Source organism: Pinus tabuliformis, chromosome 9 (assembly GCF_031772625.1).
Source record: "Pinus tabuliformis cultivar Carrire ecotype Pingquan chromosome 9, CPIR1, whole genome shotgun sequence".
Classification (NCBI taxonomy): Eukaryota; Viridiplantae; Streptophyta; class Pinopsida; order Pinales; family Pinaceae; genus Pinus; species Pinus tabuliformis.
In genome coordinates this window covers 177,765,851-177,773,341 of record NC_142307.1, presented here as the reverse complement: position 1 = coordinate 177,773,341, position 7,491 = coordinate 177,765,851, and positions in this window count along the sequence as shown.

Here is a 7,491-nt window from a genome sequence, read left to right as displayed (position 1 = left end):
GGTTCTACACAACCTTCCATGTGACTGGGTTCCAAAGCTTATAACCCTTTAAACCATCATTATACCCAATAAAGATGCACTTTTCAGATTTATTATCCAACTTGGTTCATTTCTCCTTTGGAACATGTACATATGCATCACATCCAAGTACCCTCAGATATGAAAGAGAGGGTTTCTTACCAGTCCATACCTCTTGTGGAGTCTTATCCTCCAACGCTGATGAAGGTCACCTGTTGACCAGGTAACATGCAGTATCCACTGCCTTTGCCCAAAATTCCTGTCCTAACCTGGCACCACTGACCATGCTTCTTGCCCTTTCCATCAATGTCTTATTCATTCTTTCTACAACTCCATTTTGCTGAGGTGTATATGGAGTAGTCTTCTATCATGCTATACCACACTTCTTACAGAATTCTTCAAATTCCTTAGGAAAAAACTCTCCACCATTATCTGTCCTCAGCACCTTTATCTTCTTCTCTGTCTGATTTTCCACGAGAACCTTAAATTATTTAAACTTGTCAAAGACTTTAGATTTCTTCTGAAGAAAATATATCCATGTATTCCTTGAGAAGTCATCTATAAATGATACTTAGTACACAAACTTACCCAGTGATGGAACCTTCACAGGTCCAAACACATCACTGTGCACAAGCTCTAATATCTATTTCGCCCTCTTACTACCAGAGGGGAAACTCACCCGATTCTACTTCCCATATACACAATTTTCACAAAAATCAAAATCCAGAGAGCTATTACTCATACCTTCTACCATACCTTTACCATGAAGTATTCGAAGGCCCTTCTCTCCAATATGTCCAAGCCTTTGATGCCACAACATGGTCTTCTCTCTAGAGACCACTAGATTTTCTACTCCACTTTCAGGAACCAAAGAACTATTACACCCATTAATAACAGTGCTATCTTGTAGCTTGTACAGAGTTCCTATCCGACGTCCCCGCATCAATACCAGTGCTCCCCGAACCATCTTTCACGTATCCTTCTCGAACACTATTTTTACACCTGCATCATCTAGTTTGCTAACATAAATCAGATTTCTGGCTAATGCAAGAATATGTAGAACACCTGGAAGCATTCTAACCCTTCCACCTTGCAATTTCAACTTTAATTTTCTGCTACCAACAATTCTAGCCTTCCTTTCATCCCCCAAGAAGACATCACCACCATCATATTTATCATACTCACAGAACCACTCTCTATGGGGAGAAAAGTGAAAGGATGCACCTGAGTCAATCAACCATGCCTCGTGATCTACATGTGTAGTTGAAGAAGCAAGTACACATACCCACCTTCATCTGAGGAGGTTTTCACCTTTGCAGAAGGAGCCTCATCAGATCCTTTTCCTTTGTCAGGAGCTTTAGATTTACAGTCCCTTTTGTAGTGCCCTTCCTTTCCACATTTCCAGCACACCACCTTTACAGGTTTTCCTAGAGATTTAGATCTCCCTCTAGATTTAGATCTCCCACTTGATGACTTATTTTGGTTTCTGTTCTGGGACTCTCCTCATACAGACAAGGAATCACCATTCTGGCTATCCATATTTTTCACCCTCATGTCCTTCGTCAGCAAGAATGATACTATTTCATCAAAATGCAAGGCAGTTGCATTGCTACCTATTGCAATAACTAGACTATCCCACGAATCTGGTAGAGAACACAACAAACTGATGCACTTATCTTCATCTAAAATTTTAATATCAATAGATGATAACTGACTTACCATAGTATTAAACGCATTCAGATGCTCTGTCACCAAGTCTCCATCTTTCATCCTCAAGCTATACAGCTTTTTCCGCAAGAACAGTTTATTCACCAGAGACTTAGATTGGTACAAAGTCCCTAACTTGTCCCACAAAGCCTTTGTCGTAGCTTCCCCTAATATATTCAGCAATACATAATTTGAGACACACAACCGTATTGTGCTCTTTGCCTTCCAATCCAACTTCTTCCATTCTTCATCGGACATTCCTGTTGGTTTAGTACCCAGATCTACCATGATCCACTGATCTTTATCCACCAACAAATCCTCCATCTTGAGTTTCCACAACTCAAAACTCCGACCATTAAATTTATCGATCTCTCCATCTTTCCACCACTCGCCATCTTCTTTCACCACCAGAATCAATCTCGCAGATCTCCCACTGAACAGGGTCTACCACAGCCCCGAGTGAAACCCCTCAGCAACAAAGGTGTCCCCTTGAATCCAAAAGCAGCTCTGATACCAAATGTAGGTTTTAACCCCGTACAGAAATTACCTGCATATGAATTCTAAATCATAGAAAAATAAACAATGCGAGAGCATAACACAAAACACATATACACAGAGATTTTCCCACTGGATCCGAAAACCGGGACTACTAGCTTGATTTTTCATTATGTTCCTTTCAATGTTACAATACATATTTATACATGCTGAAGCATCCAATACCATGGACCGAAAACCATCACATCTAATACCATGGACTGAAAACCATCGTTTCCAATACCATGGACCGAAAAAGATCGCGTCCAAAAAACATGTGCGAAAATAATGCACAAAAACATAGGTGGGTCTGCTCAACCTAACATAGGGTCCAAAACCAATATTTTCTGAGGCGGTTCCCTAGACCCCATAAAGTGGGGTTATGGGTGCCCTTCAAACCCCCTATTAACTATGTGGAAATAATGTAACACAACCCCACACCACCTAGGAGCTTGGGTTTCATATTTTCTCCCAAGCTATTAAGGACTATTTCTGCTTGTTAGAGTTTCCCAACCAAAGGAAGGCTTTTTGGATGAGTCTTATTTTCTGAAGAACTCCTTTAGGGGTCGAGAGAGTGGAAAGCATCTACTGAGTGATTTCCTGGAGGACAACTTTAGTGAGGACAAGGCGACCTGCAAAGATAAGGCTTCTATGAGTCCAATGCTTACTGCGTTTCTCCAAATTGGATAGCATTTTCTCCCAATGACTTTTTTGCCAAGGTTTGTTAGTAAGAGGAACTCCTAAGTATCTGGAGGGAAGGTTACACCTCTTGAACCCGAGGATTTTGGAGAGATTTTTTTGTACTGCAAGGTGAGTGTTGAAAAAGAAAATAGAGGATTTAGTGAGATTTAGATCCATACTTGAGGCTTTGCTGAAGCTCTTGAGAATGGCTTTGAAGCCTTGACCCTCTCGAATTGTGGGGGTGCCATGAAGCAAGTGTCATCAACAAACTGCTGGTGGGTGGTAGCAGGGTAGGAGGGCAAGGGCTGAAGGCCTTGAATTAAGTTGTCCTCTTTTTCACTTTTGATAATTCGTCTTAGACCTTCCTTTAATATAAAAAACAAAAAGGGGGATAAGGGATCCCCTTGACCAATACCTCTAGTTGGCGTGAACGGGGTTGTGGGAGCTCTGTTTACCAAGATGGAGAATCTGGTAGACTTGACCAGGGCTAGAATCCATTTTATCGATCACTTAGCAAAACCAAGGGCTCTAGTATGGCCTCCAAGTAGCTCCAACTAACTTTATCATAGGCTTTAGAAAGTTTTGACTGCATGAGCATGCTAGTTGTTTTCCGAGTTTGAAGAGTATGAATCATCTCTTGAGCTAGCAGTATATTATCCATTATTTACCATCCCTCCACATAGCCCGATTGTTCTTATGATATTATTCCAGGAAGAGTTGGCTTTAGCCTATTGGCTATGACTTTGGAGATAATCTTGTAAAGAACATTGCACAAAGCAATTGGGTGAAACTTCGAGGGAGTGTTTGCTTCCTCATCTTTTGGTATAAGGGTTATGAAGCTTGAGTTGAGGAATTTGAGGATGGATGAGGATTACCGGGAATCCTCCACCACCTCCCAAAATTCAACCTTGACTATCTCCCAATAGGCTTTATAAAAATCGATGGTAAAGCCATCTGGTCCTAGAGCCTTACCATTGGGCATGTATCACACTGCTTCTTCCACTTCTTCCATGGTAATCTAGCGATTCAAAGATTTTCTTTACTCTTCTGATATTATTTTGGGAACGAAGGTCATTATATCTCTTATATCTTCCTCTTTGTTGACGTCCGGATCCAAAGCAATCTGGTTGAAATGATTAATGAGAAGGGCTGAGATGTCCTAATGGGTTTGTACAGAGGTACCCTGTTCATTTTTCATCCTCATGATTTTATTTGCACATTTGTGATCAATGTCCGAGCGATGGAAGAATTTTGTATTCTTCTCTCCTTCTTTGAGCCACTGGATTTTGGGTTTTTGCTTCCACAATGTTTCCTCCTGGTGACATCTAGCCTGCCACTTCTGCATGAGTATCTGCTCTGTGTTTATTACTTCCTGGTTGATATTTGCCTAGAGCCACTCCTTATGAATCTGTTCTACCTGATTCTCCAGTAGCTTCTTATCTTTGAATATGTTGCCGAAGACCTCCTGGGTCTAGGACTTTAATCTAGATTTGATATGTTTGAGTTTGGCTTGAAGTTTGTACATCTTGGTTCCTCTTGTTTCTAGTAGCTCATACCATCATTGTTTTATATTGGGATGAACTCCGGATGGCTGAGCCAAAAAATTTCAAATCCGAATGGTTTGTTCCTTGGGGTGCCGAGGATGGCCGCGTTCATAGATATAGGCCAATGGTCCAAACCTCCACTTCGTAGAATAGATGAATCCACTGTAATCCCTTCAAGAAGAATGTTTTCTGTTACTAAGAATCTGTCAAGTCTAGAGGCGATTTGCCTTTCACTGCCCCTTTTTTTATTCCAAGAATAAGCTCCGCTCCTGGGGATAATGTCGACAAGCTTCACTGTTTTTATAAAATTATTGAAAGCTTCTGCATCCCGATTAAGCATCCTGATGCCTCCTTTATTTTCTGTGAGCACAGTGATTATATTAAAATCTCCTCCATAAATTGTTTTTGCTAGTGGATATCTTTGAGTCTGGCTTGGAGTATGTACATCTTGGTTCCTCTTATTTCTAGCGGCTCATTCCATCATTTTTTTATTTTTGGGATGAACTCCGGATGGCTGAGCCAAAAATTTCCAAATCTTAATGGTTTGTTCCTCAGGGTGCTGAGGATGGCCGCGTTCATAGATAGAGGCCAATGGTCTGAACCTCCACTTGGTAGAATATCCAAATCCACTGTAATCCCTTCAAGAAGAATGTTTTCTATTACTAAGAATCTATCAAGTCTACAGGCGATTTGCCTTTCACTGCCACTTTTGATATCCAGGTATAAGCTCCACTCCTGGGGATAATGTCGACAAGCTTCACTGTTTTGATAAAATTATTGAAAGCATGTCCATCCCGATTGAGCATCATGATGCCTCCTTTATTTTCTGTGAGCGAAGTGATCATATTAAAATCTCCTCCATAAATTTTTTTTGCTAGTGGATATCTTTGCTGCAGGTTGGAGAGACTTCTAAGCATTGTCATTTTTTCCTCTAGTTTCTGAGGGTTGTACAAATTAGTACAAAGATAAGTGTCTGAGTTCCCAATGATTTGGATTTCTATGGAAATGGCTGATCTAGATGCCTATGTAGAGATAAGATGTATAACCCGAGGGTTCCAGAGAGTAGCTAAGCCACCCTCCATTCCAATCCTTTCTACCTCTATGCATTCCATTCTTTTGCCAATTTTTTTACTTGTTACTTTCATAGTCTGATTAGAACATTTTTTTTCTTACAAAAAGATCATATCAGGTTATTTATTTATGACTTTTTTCCTTAATAGACACTATATCTTTTCGTTGTTTAGCCCTCTAGCATTCCATGAAAGTATTTTCATAATTGACAGATTTTTAGGAAGTAAGTGTGAAAGCCTCAAGGGCTTTCATCTTACCTGAGTTAAGAAGCATTTGACCGAGCTCTTGGAGGGCCTCATTGCTTGTTCTTAGCCTCATTTTTTCCGGTGCTTGGGATTTTTGGTGGTTTGATGCAATCCTTGAGCTTTCACCCCCAGTCCTTTTATTGCTCCAAAGCTTCTTTTTTGCATATCCAGTTCTACTTTTTGTCTTGCAAGGAATAATGAGTTTACTCTGTTCACCTCCTCCTCAGGTATGTGTTCTATGCCTTTCTTCTTCCATTGTTCTACCATGTTCAGTAGATCCATACCTTCTTGTTCTAGGATGTCACTGAGATCCATGTCCTCTATACCCACTTCGCCGGTTATCATTTCTGAGTCTTCTTCCAGTTCTTCTGTTAGTATTGGAAAGTGAGGGATGTTATTTGAAGGGATGGGATTAGGATCTTGTGTCCTTAATGTTGTATTGGTCTGGCTAACTTGCAATGGATTTTTCTCTTGTTTGGCCTTCTCTGCTTCTGTTTCTGATTCTAGCACCTCAAAGGTGTTGCTATGCTTTTAATGGATGTGTTTTCTCTGTGTTGTTGTCTCTTGTTGGCTCTCTGTCTACCATGAGGTCAGGTGAAAGATTCCTTATTTTTCCCTGTGTTATCCTTGGGATTTTCCATCTTTTTGTTCATTGGGCATTCCCTAAATAAGTGTCCATGTTCATGTCATTATCTATAATGAAATGGGATTTTCTCATAGTCTATAGCTTGAAAGTAAACTTCATCCCTATATTCCAACCAGAGACCTTCATGCAAAGCCCCTGAAACATCCATCTCGACACAAATTCTAGCACAAGAGGTATACCTCTTTTATATTGTTGCCTCCGAAGCTTTAATTAAGGTACCTAACTTATTACCTATCCGTTCTAGCACCCCATGTCTCCAATAGTCAATTGAGAGAGAGAAAAGGCGTATCCAGACAGGTACCTATTTGAAACTTTCCTATTCGGGTGCAAAGTTGGGTTTCCATGGTCTCATGTATACTTCGGCTGAGGCGAAAAAATATGGTCCTCCATCGAAGATGTGATCCTTGTCATCCAGAGTTGTGAAAACCACCATGAAGAAGCCTTTGGCTCCCACGTGAAGCCTTACATCCCCTTTTGGCTTCCATTCTTGCTTGATCCATAAGCATAGGGCTCGTTCTGTTGGCCAAAAACCCATAAACATGCAGATCACTACGTGTACTGCCATATGATCTTGGTAAGCCTGTAGTTCCAGGTCGGAGATTATTACCCGCAGGTTTTCTGTGTTTTTAGGCTTGCAATGCCCTTGGTTCTCCTACTTTCTGGCTCCCATGTCTGTTCCTTCCTGATCTATTTTAGACTGGTGCAGAGCTTTAGTATTTCCTGTTATCTTGTCCTCATACTCCTTTTCTTGTGGTCCCGGTTCAGGAACAGGGTTTTCCTTTTCTCTGCCTATTGTACAGTTGCTGTTACTTTTTTCCTTTCGCCTCTAAGTAGTCCTGGGTTCCTCACTTAGTTTCCCTATTTTGCCTGGTTCCTCCTTTCCTGTCTTCTTAGATGCAAAGATCTTCACCCCATCCAGTGGGGTTTTTCCTTTTTGCATCATTGCCTGTTTGTACGATGGGGTCCCAATGGACCCCGTGTTTTTCATTTGTTGGGTCAGAACCTACCCTCTTCTGCGAAGTTCTACACCCCTAGCGTTTTCCTC